This window comes from Lynx canadensis, chromosome C1, assembly GCF_007474595.2.
Source record: "Lynx canadensis isolate LIC74 chromosome C1, mLynCan4.pri.v2, whole genome shotgun sequence".
NCBI classification, from domain to species: Eukaryota; Metazoa; Chordata; class Mammalia; order Carnivora; family Felidae; genus Lynx; species Lynx canadensis.
In genome coordinates this window covers 79,790,084-79,802,145 of record NC_044310.1, presented here as the reverse complement: position 1 = coordinate 79,802,145, position 12,062 = coordinate 79,790,084, and the positions used below count along the sequence as shown (strand labels likewise).

Below are 12,062 nucleotides of genomic sequence, written 5' to 3'. Positions count from 1 at the left end.
AGAGTAAAATCTGAGCAGACGCAGGAACCATGGAGAGAAAGAAAGGCAGGAATAATGTGAGAAAGTTTAGCATTTACCTCAAGTATCTGAGAGTCACTTTTAATGGTTGCTGGAGTCGGTTTCCAGGTTTAAAGACCCAACAATGGAGCAAACAAGGAAATAGCAATGGAGACAAAGACATGAAAGTGTTCTCTCTCCCTCTCTCTGTCTCTCTCTGTCTCTCTCTCTCTCTCTCTCTCATATACACCCACACAAAGAGAAATATTAGACTCACGGAGGAAATGGAATTGGAGCCACTACATGTGACCACTCACATCTATGTCTCTTCTGGACTCTTCTGGGGCCAGTTTTCCATCTAGCTCTATCCTGTGTGGGCCTAGAACTCAGCAGAGTCAAGGCTGGTGGGCTAGTGATTAGGTGCCCTTTCACAGGTGTGGTATCTGGAAGTGGTCTGCTGCCCTCACACCTGCCCACTAATGATCGTGAGATACATTTGTTTCCCTGAGAAGTCTTCCCCGACTCTCCAGATTAGGTAGGGCCCTGGTATGTGCTCTGATATTGCCAAAGAGTTCTCCATGGCACATTTTACTGTATTAATTAATTAACCATTTGGTTTTTCTTTTTTTAAGTTTATTTATTTATTTTTTTAATGTTTATTTATTTTTGAGAGAGAGAGAAGAGCGTGAGCTGGGGAGGGGCAGAGACAGAGAAGGAGACACAGAATCTGATACAGGCTCCAGGCTCTGAACCTTTAGCACAGAGCCTGACGCAGGGCTTGAACTCGGGAACCATGAGATCATGACCTGAGCCAAATTCGGATGCCTGACCAACTGAGCCACCCAGGTGCCCCTTTTTATTTATTTATTTTGAGAGAGAGCATGCATGCGAGTGGGGCAGGGGCAGAGAGCGAGGGAGAGAGAATCCCAAGCAGGCTCCACACTGTCAGCCCAGAGCCCCACCTGGGGCTCTATCTCACTAACCATAAGATCATGACCTGAGCAGAGATCAAGAGTTGGATGCTTAGGGGGCGCCTGGGTGGCTCAGTCAGTTAAGCGTCCAACTTCGGCTCAGGTCATGATCTCACAGTCTGTGGGTTCGAGCTCCGCATCAGGCTCTGTGCTGACAGCTCAGAGCCTGGAGCCTCTTTCAGATTCTGTGTCTCCCTCTTTCTCTGACCCTTCCTGTTCATGCTCTCTCTCTCTCTCTGTCTCAAAAATAAATAAATGTTAAAAAAAAAAAAAGAGTTGGATGCTTAGCCTACCGAGCCACCCAGGCGCGCCTAACTAATTAACCATTTGAATGAATGTATCTGACCTCTGCCTTCCTCGCTTCTACCCAAGCTCTGTAAAGACAGGGATTTTTTTTTTCTTTTTTTCAAACATCATACCTCCAGTTTTCAAGACAATACTTGACACATGGTAACGCTCAGTATTTGTGGATTGACAGTGTGCTACATGAGCATTGGGCTGCTTTCTGTCTATCTAACCATTGGCTGGAAGAGGCTCATCTCCTTCACCTTCTGTACTGTTACCAGATAGAAGTAGTACCCAGTCCTGAACACTGGCCTAACAGGTTGAAGTTCTTACCACCACCTCACTACTTTTCTACTAAGTCCCGTCTCTGAACCTGGATCCTGCTTTCCTCTAAAAATGGTGATCAAAGCATACTGATCAAGACTGATAATTGGATCCTGATGATGAAAACAACTCAGCTCAGAAGCTCTTGATTTGTCCTTCTGCCCTTGCTACCCTGGTATCAAATTGTCTCTTACCTGAGAACCATTTTCCTCCAAGGAGCTCCAACTGCCTCTTAGAGCACACATGTTATGAGTCACATAGATGCTAAGGAGCCAGAGGACCATACTGTGCTGGATATTGTCCATGTTAGATGGTAGCAACAATGTTCTATGCTAATTGACTATTTCTCTTCTTTTTAAAAGATCTACAGGGTTTTTTTTATTAAATATTTTAATTTTGGGGGCGTCTGGGTGGCTCAGCTGGTTGAGTGTCCAACTTTGGCTCAGGTCATGATCTCATGGTTTGTGAGTTTGAGCCCTACATCGGGCTCTGTGCTGACAGCTCAGAGCCTGGAGCCTGCTTGGGATTCTGTGTCTCCCTCCCTCTCTGCCCCTCCCCCTCTCATGCTCTGTCTCTTTCTGTCTCAGAAGTAAATAAAAACATTTTTAAAAATTTACAAAAAAAATAAATATTTTAATTTTTTTAATGTTTATTTATTTTTGAGAGAGACAGAATGTAAGCAGGGAGGGGGCAGAGAGAGATGAAGACCGAATCTGAAGCAGGCTTCAGACTCCGACCTGTCAGCACAGAGCCCAATGCGCAGGGCTCAAACTCACCAACCTTGAGATCGTGACCCAAGCCAAAGTCAGACACTCAACCGACTGAGCCACCCAAGTGCCCTAAAAGATCTACAGTTTTATATGAAGAGCACCGATGGCTGGTGGTGGCCAATGTCTTAGGTTTCAGGTGAGAATATTACTGCATTGTTAACACCCAGGAATGCTATACTAGCTGATGGGACTCTGGGTATGCACCCTGTTTGGGGGAAATGAATTTTTCACCTAGGGGAGAAAAAAAAAAGACTAATGGTGGATGCTGATGGGGAAAAGGGAAGAGGGTTGACTGAGGGCAGAGTCTTTATTTGCTCTTTCATATCCATTCACCATCTTTTCACACTCTGCTCTGTGCCCCTGACTTTTATCAACAGCATTAACCAGATTTCCAACTGGGACGGGCCGGAGACCAGAAAATGAGAGGGCAGCGAAAGTGTGATGGGTCGATTCCCTTGACTGCCTGTTATGCATTCCTACACCTAAGGCCACAGCTCCCTCGCTCCCTGCTACTACTGCATTCTCACTGGTTTCAGCCATCCCTCCCTCTTCTTGCTTTCCCCAGTTTAGAGACCGTAGGCTTCCTGCTGTTGCCAGCCTTGTAGAACTCCTCCAGCCTGTATAGTTTCCCTATATCTTGTCACACATTGTAAGTAGTAATCTCATTAAATTTTCTTTAGTCATCTTTTTGAGGGTTCCATCTCTTTCCTGCCAGGCCCCTGACTGATCAAGCAATTAAAGGGGAGTGGGATGGCTCCAGGAAATGGAACACATAAATAACCTTCCTGCTAGGGAGAAATGGGGACACAGATCACTCATAGCATGGGACGGAAAGGTTAAAAGTGAGGCACTAGAAGACCAAGTGGGAATGGCATTTAATGGCAATGGTAGGTACAAAGATTGTGTGGATTGGGATGGCCATGTCTTACAACCCTGAAGAGCATATATAGAAAAAAAGGGTAAAATGTAAGGCATTTAAAGCCCAATGCAGGGCATGGGTGGATAATCAGAAAGCATCACATTTTTAAAGTAATCCCTTGGATCCTATAGGCACGGGGCAGATGCAGCTGAGAATTAAACACAGAACCTAACTGTAAAAGTTGCAGAGTTTCGGTGTCCGTTAAATGCACAATACCATTAAGGCTCTTATGCTCAGTTAAGACACTAATAGGAAAGGAGTAGGAACCTAAGACTTTTAAGCAGAAGAGATGGGGCTGAGAACTTCAAATCCCCCATAGCCTCTGAGTTTTCACTGCCAGCAGCAACATCACCTCCCCTTGCTCCAAGGGAACCAGACTCCCCCTGCATAAAAACCTACCAATGGCTTCAGTTTCCCACTCACTGTCCATCTAGTTGGTGGCAAAACCCAAGGAAGTCTCGGAGGATAACTGTGGAATTTTGCAAGCCTTAATTAGGTAATGATGTCATTTGCAGTCTGGCTCTACCATGCAGATACTGACCTAGAAAATGCTTTTATTCATTCGCTATTAGTAAAATTTCAATCTTAATATCTCACACATTATCACATTGGTCCATTACATTGGTTACATTGTGCTAATTGTGCCTGGTGAGTGGGAAAAAGAAAGCATTAGAAAAATAAAGCATCACAGATAGATGCTTTAATGAAAAACATGGGTGCTAAAGATGGAGCTAAATTCTGAGAGTTCAGGGCTCTGGCACACCAGTGAGTGTCTGTGGGTCCAATGTTAAGATATCACCTCAAAATGTTATAGACAAGTTGTACCTGGAATGTCCCACCACAAGGACAAGACCTTTTTGGACATACCATATTTAAGCATGGTTTTCTGACTCTTTTAGTAGTAGCACATGAGGCATCCAGTCCTGAGTGGCATCCAGATCAAGAAAAGGCTCCGCATTAGGTTCAGGCTACTTGGACCTTATGATCTCATAGGCCCAACGGTGTTGGAAATGTCTCTATCAGATGGATGTTGTAAGGAGCCTCTTGGTTAAGATAGATACACTTTCTTTCTGCAAATGAAACTATTCTGATTATATATATATATATATATATATAGTCAGTACACTTTATGAATTTTAAAACTCCACATACTCTTCCTTCTCCCTCTTTCACTTGACTGTCTTTCCAAATAAGTATATATTGAACATCTATCAGATTGTGCTAGGCATTCTAGTCTTTAAGTTCTTTTTTAAAAAAAGTTTATTTATTTATTTTGAGAGAGCAAGCAGAGGAGGGGCAGAAAGAGAGAGAGAGAGAATCCTACATAGGCTCTGAGCTGTCAGTGCGAGCCCAGAGGTGGGGCTTGATTCCACGAACCCTAAGATCATGACCTGAGCCAAAATCAAGAGTTGGTTGCCCAGCCAGCTGAGTGACCCAGGTGCTCCTAGTCTTCAAGTTCTTTAGTCAAAGAATTATGACAACCATCTGGACTCTTAGAGACAGATTCTTTTCTCAAAGCAGCACAATTCTCTTTATAAAAACCAAATTTGCTTTGTTTTCAGGCTTTAGGCCAGAGTGCAACTATTTTTATCACAATTAAAAAGTGGTCCTCTTCTATCTGAGATTATCTTGTCTTTGGGAAAGATATATATGGAACAGGAACAGAGGGAAGGTACAATCACATGAGGTGATCAGGGGAGTTGCAGATGTCAAAGTCCACTCACATGACAAACCAGCAGTCTTTTCAATGTGAGATGGATAGAATGCTTCTGAGATTAAAGCAAAACATTAAACTGGATAGACTGCAGTAATAAGATCTCACTGTCTCAAAATAACAAATATAATTTCTTGCTGAGGTCTTTTTTTTTTTTTTTTTGTCCTGCTGTGGGCACTGTTCTCCTTACACAAAGACTCAGGCGGATGTAACTTCCACCATCTGGTACTTTGCATGTCACTGCGGCAGGAGGGAAGAGGCATAGCCAACCGTGCCCTGACTTTTAAAGGCTTCCACTTGCAACAAACACAAGTCATTTCCACTCCTGTCCCATTGGTTAAAGCTATGGTTGACTTCAAGAGGGTGGAGAAATAGAATTCTGCCATATGCTTTCAAGGAGAAATATTGTACAACAGCACTACACAACATCACAAACCAACTCAACAACCCATTCAGCCCCTACTTCCCTCCAGGATTCTGAACGCAATCACCTAAATATAATACAAAATATTTCTGTCAAGATAAAACATTACTCGCGTTACCGTGTTAGGACAAGGGGGAGGAAGGAGAAGCACTTAAAGTGGCGGGGGCCGTGCGGGAGTGAGGTTGGACCCAGACCTGTGGCGTCCCTACCTCCCTCTCTCCTGGGAGCTGGGGGATCCTGAGTTGGGCGGCTGCGGCGGCGGCGGGCGGCGTGGTGGGAGTGGGGGGGTGGGGGGGGCGGGGCGAGGTGAGGGGCGGGGGGGGGGGGGGGGGGGGCGGAGAAGTGACCGGGCGCTGCGGCCCCTGGACCGCGTGCTGTTTCCAGGTAAAACCTCAGGAATCACAGCAAACACAGGGACCACCGAGGCGCCGTGACATCACCTCTTAGCAGCCCCCAAAGAGACTGACTGCCAACTTACTCAGAAATTAATTGAGACTGTGAAGCCCTTTGGGGTTTTTGAAGAGGAAAAGGAACTGCAGCGCAGGATTTTAATTTGTGAAAATTAAATAATCTGGTAAAAGGGTGGATCCGAGGAATCAGTGAAAGCAAGAATCTTCCACAATCTGTAATTGAAAATGTTGGAGGAAAAATTGTTACACTGGGATCTCACAAGTTGAGTACATACAAAAGGCTGTTGAAGAAGCATCAAACTGTGTTTTGATCGAATAGAGATTTGTATTTGGTTTGCAGGTTTAGCACTGCAGGCTATTCCAGAAGACTTGGATTTATGAGACGACAATCTGCTTAAGAATTTAGATATAAGATGCATAAGAAGCCTTAACAGTTGCAGGGTAACCAATGAAATTTTACATCTAGTACCAAACATTGACAACTTCAGTTGTCTCTGAGAGCTATCAAACTGGGGGCCACAGCATCTATTCCAATATTTTAGGTTTCCTCGGAGATGTTTCCTGGACTATACTCATACCAAGAATTTGTCAGCTTTATCCAAATGAAATAGCGTCAACTCTTGTACATAAATTTTTCTTGGTATTTCCTAAATGGTATGTGTTTAGATTATATTAGTATAAAATTGATTGTAGATGTTGGAAAAAATATTAAAAATTATTCAGTCATTAAATATTATAATGATGGTTCCAAAATACACGTAGGGGGTGAATTTATACACAGTGAAACTATAGGTGCTTTTTTCTTTTCTTCTAATTTTTTACTTTTCTGACTTGTGAATTTCCTAGAGTGACCAAGTAGCATCTTTTATAATGGAAACCACCAATAAACTTAATTGTGTAAAGTATGTTTATGAGACTATAATAACTTAGAAAAGATGCTTATGATTTTTTAGTGAAAAAATTAATACATACAATTGCATCTATGTTGATACATATATCTGTGGTCAGGGACAAAAGAAATAGATAAAATATTAGACTGTCTGGGGGCGCCTGGGTGGCTCAGTTGGTTGGGCATCTGACTTAAGCTCAGGTCATGATCTCACGGTTTGTGAGTTCGAGCCCCACATCGGGCTCTGTGCTGACAGCTCGGAGCCTGGAGCCTACTTCGGGTTCTGTGTCTCCCTCTCTCTCTGCCCCTCCCCCACTTGTGCTCTGTGTCTTTCTCTCTCAAGGATGAATAAACATTAAAAAAAATTTTTTTTAATGTTAGACTGGCTGTATTTTGATGAATTTTAAAACTCCACAGCATTTATTTATTTATTTATTTATTTATTTATTTTAAAAAGTTTCACATGCTCCTCTGACTGAGCCAGCCAGGTGCCCCTTTTTTATTTTTAAATGTAAAATAAATAAGGGGTGCATGGGTTGCTCAGTCAGTTAAGCATCTGACTCTTGATCTCGGCTCAGGTCATGATCTCAGTTTGTGGGTTTTGAGCCCCGTGTTGAGTTCTGTGCTGGCTGTGCAGAGCCTGCTTAAGATTCTCTCTGCTCTTCCCTCACTTGTGTGCTCTGTCACTTTCTCTCTCTCTCTCTCTCTCTCTCTCTCCTTCTCTCTCTCAAAATAAATAAATAAACTTAAAAAAAAGAAAAGAATAGGGCAGAAAGTATGGAGGAAATGTTATTTTCAAGCTCTGCCTTTATTTCTGGAAAAGCATCCATCTATTATCCCCAGGGAGAGGACATCCTCTGTCAGGTATAGCAGGACAAATAGAGGGCCAAGAACAAGGAGACCTAGTTTGTAATTCTGACTCTACAGCTAACTGGTTTGGGATTTTGTTTTATTCATTTAACCTCCCTTGGCCTTGTATAGTCATCTGAGAAGTGAAGATATTGATCAAGATGATCTTTTTCATTTCCTCTGAGTTCCAAAATTCTTTAGGCCACATGAGGTACAAGGGTCCTAAATCCCTGTACTGTGGAACATGAATTGCCTTATAAAATAGTTGCTTCATTCTAGCCCCAGTGGCCAGCATGATAATATTAGTACATAATAGGCATTTAATAAGTGCTTGATAATCAAAATTCAATTCACTGAATAGTCATGATCATCCTCCAGAGTAAGATGATCTTATAGAGGTTGAATTTACATGTCTAATAAGAGTACCAGGATCTGTCTGCTCCAAAGTTAAGGCACACTTTCTAATACATAAAGCAGACTAATTTCAACATAGAGTATCTGTTAAAATTCTTAGAGACGGGATCAACTTTAAAAACAAAACTAGAACATTGTTATGGTATTCTGAATTATGGAAAACATTTAGTCATTGACTGTTTTGTAAGACATAGTAATTGGTATTGTGTTATTTATTGAATAATTAGTACTTCGGCCTCCCGTTGGAAGGACTTACCTTTTAGCTGAGAAAAAGGTTGTGCGTATGTTGTCTAATTTAAACTTGTCCAGGCACTCAATGTGCAGTAAGCCAATGGCTGAGACACTGGTTTTGAAGCCAAAGGAAGCTTTATTATCAGAAAGGCAGCCCAACAAGAAGACAGGGGATCATTGCCAAAGCTGCTTTGCTTTGTTGTGCTTAAGGACAGCTTATCCACATGAGAGGACTTCTTGAAACCTTAGAAGGAGGGCCTCAAACAATTTGGAAGTATGCATTCTTCTGGACAATGAGGCTATTTGGGGCCTGATAAGATCAGGTACTAGATAAGTTGGGAACAAAATGGTGTGTGGAGCTAAGTTAATAATGCAACTAATACAACTATAGTTCTGCTTATGTTTTCAAAGCAGGTCAAGAAAGCAGGTGTCTGGCCTCACATTTGTGAACCATGAAAAATGCATATAAAACATATTACAAAAATATGCAAGATTATAAGGCAAATGCTGATTATCTTTGAACTCCTCACCCTTTGCAGATGCCAGTGATTAGATCCATGATTGATCGCCTATTAAACTGTTCACTAAAAGAAAAAACAATATTTACTTTATACTATATATTACCCTGTAATTACCCTGTAATTACACTTACGTCTTTCCTTTGAATCGTAGGCCCACCTTTGTTCCAGATACTGTGTCAGTCCCCTCTTTGTTCCAAATTTCTTTTTTTTTTTTAATTTTTTTTTTAACGTTTATTTATTTTTTTTTTTCAACGTTTATTTATTTTTGGGACAGAGAGAGACAGAGCATGAACGGGGGAGGGGCAGAGAGAGAGGGAGACACAGAATCGGAAACAGGCTCCAGGCTCTGAGCCATCAGCCCAGAGCCTGACGCGGGGCTCGAACTCACGGACCGCGAGATCGTGACCTGGCTGAAGTCGGACGCTTAACCGACTGCGCCACCCAGGCGCCCCAACGTTTATTTATTTTTGAGACAGAGAGAGACAGAGCATGAATGGGGGTGGGGCAGAGAGAGAGGGAGACACAGAACCGGAAGCAGGCTCCAGGCTCTGAGCTGTCAGCACAGAGCCCGACGCGGGGCTCGAACTCACGGACCTCGAGATCGTGACCTGAGCCGAAGTCGGACGCTTAACCGACTGAGCCACCCAGGCGCCCCTGTTCCAAATTTCTTAAGGTAAGGGTTATTTCACCCCATCCCTATTCCAAGCAAAGAATTTAACTACCTGGGTAAGTTCTCGCCCAGGGTCAAGCCTTAGGGATCTGATTCTCTCTCATCAGGAAAATGCTTAAGATGGTGTCACAATTACTGGATTCTTTCTGTAGAGGGTCTAACTGTTCTCAAAACAGTAAATCCAAATAGCTTTGCTTAAACTGCTTGCAGTACAACTAAATTATTGAAAAGAATATTTTGGGGCAAATTCCGCAAATTCCTCAGTCCTGAATATTTTCAATTAAAATACAAATGATGCTTTTCTTCCCTAAGCTAGATTTTAAATAAGAAGATTTCAAAAAAAATCATCACACACACAGAATTCTAAATTCACTAATTTTTTTTCATAGCCGCTCACCTGTTCACATACACAGACCAATCACAGCGTCTGCGCATGGTTGGGAATTACCACAGGTTGGAGGACTTTTTCAGTGCTACAGTGGAGGCAAGGCAACTGTGACTATCATTTCAATGAAAAGCACTAAAGATCCATTTCTAAGTTTTCTTTTTTCCTTAGCCAAAAATCTAAAACAATGCATCTAAGCTCCTCTGCTTACTCAAGGCCTTCTCCTTATCTGCCTGTATTGTGTCCTGACTTCAGGCTACATGTTCTGAATAAAATGTGACCAGTATGAACTCTGCTTCAAGGTGTACTTAGTCCTATAAGTTTGGTATCCTCTTTTTTGGGGGGAGTATTTAATAAACTTGAATATAAATATTTCCTTTGTTCTTATGTTAGAATTTTATATTCTTTTTTTTCCCTAAGATTTTATTTTTTAAAGTAATCTCTACACCAACTGAGCCACCCATGTGCCCCAGGATTTTATATCCTTTTATGAACTTCCCACATGGCACAAACCTGGCCAGAAGGTATATAGACCATCCCTGCCAATGTCAGTCCATTGGAGGAGAGCTAGCTTCTCACAGATCTACAATAAATGAAGTGGACTACCTTTTTCCATAGTGGCAACTGAGACCAGCTCTCTATTCACTAGCTCTTGACCTTTGTAGAAGAGAGCAACTTCTCCCGGTCTGGAGACATTTGAAAGATCACACCTGAGGCAGGTTTTTCTCTAGATAATACTTTTCTTCCTCAGGCTGACTACTACAGTAAGACTTCATAGCCCCCTGAACAGAAATACCGTTCTTGTGCCAAGAAGAAGGGCTTATGAGCCCCAAAATTGTAGGACCTAGTTAACAGGAATATTTTAGGAATATGGGGGACACATGTGCAGGGATCTTGAGCATACTGGATTGAGGATGGTGGTGGGAGGCAGGAATAGAAAGCTGGGTGGAGTATAGCTTATTGATATTGGGAGTACTTCTCCATGACTTGGAACTTGGTGTTCTGTCAAGGACACCAGTAATGTGTCCAACATGCTGCTGAGAAGGCTCTTTGAAGCTTGCACACTCTGATAGCCTAGGATAAATGAGATGGAGGTGCTGAAACTGACTTGGCATAGTGCTGAGGAAGGCGTCTGAAGATTGGGGGATATAAGAATACTAGAATGAGGTTATTATCTGTGATCAGAGAAACCGATACTTGACAGCGTTCCCCAGGAGGAACCAGAGGACCCTTCTCTCACTAACGCGGTGAGGAACACATTGCTAAGGGATACCAGTTAATTTGAGAAGCTCTGTGACAGCTGTCTTGTATAGGCTGGGGTTGACAGAAGATGTTGCCATGAAACTGAGATTCCTACTATCGAGGAAATGGTAGGATTCTGGAATGGCAGACACCAATGGCAGTGTTTACCTGTTAGAATAAAGGGGGCATACGTCCTAATGGGCAGCAAGGCTATAGTAAGTAGTACTCAGTATGCTTTGACCCTCAGGAATTAGCCAACAAACCATGGTGTTACTAGGGGTGAGCCAGATGGAGAGCCAACCAGAATGTTACTTGACTTGTATAATAAAACAGAAAAATCGAGAGCTGGAGAATAGAAATCTTCACCAGCTCTTACTTCAGAGAAAAAGAGCCCTTTACCCAGTTTCTAAGTATGTCACTTCCCAGACCCAAAGCCCATTCATTGAGGGAGAGGCAGATCCCTTTGAGGAAAGACAATGCAATGCTACTGCAAATATATATGATAAACACTACCATGATCCTTTCCCAGAGGGATATAAGACTGTTCATCGGGTAAATATGCACTGGCAAAAAGGAATTGTCAGACTTTTTAAGAACTGTTGAATATAGGGACCAGGGCTATGTGTTCGTACTGAATCAAGAGACCTGAAGTACCTTTGTTATTCTCCGCTTAAAATGGGGTCATAGGGAGGCCAAGTGATAAATGGAGTCCTAGCTCAAATATGTCTCACTATGGGTTCAGCAGATCTGTTGGATCCACCCTGCGGTTATTTCTCTCATTTATGAGCGTATAGTTGGGACACATATAGTTAGTAGCTGACAGTGCCTTCACATTGGTCCCCCAACCTGTGAAGTAAGAATCTCTAGGTTTCTTCCTTCAGCCAAGTTAACAAATCAAAGTAATAATACATGCTGGCAGAATTGAGTACCAGTTACCCACAGTGATTGCCAAATCAATAATGCATCATGGAATTTTAGGGTTATTTTTTTTCCTTTCCCTGTCTTATTCCTCCAGACTCTCACTCCTACTCCTTAGGATCCCTTCTT

The 12,062-nt window shown here is 42.5% G+C and overlaps 1 pseudogene; it reads left to right on the top strand.

Annotated features, from left to right (window-relative positions):
- The first annotated feature begins 3,991 nt into the window (after window positions 1-3,991).
- On the top strand, window positions 3,992-6,508 carry LOC115519757 (annotated as a pseudogene).
- The last annotated feature ends 5,554 nt before the right edge of the window (window positions 6,509-12,062 follow it).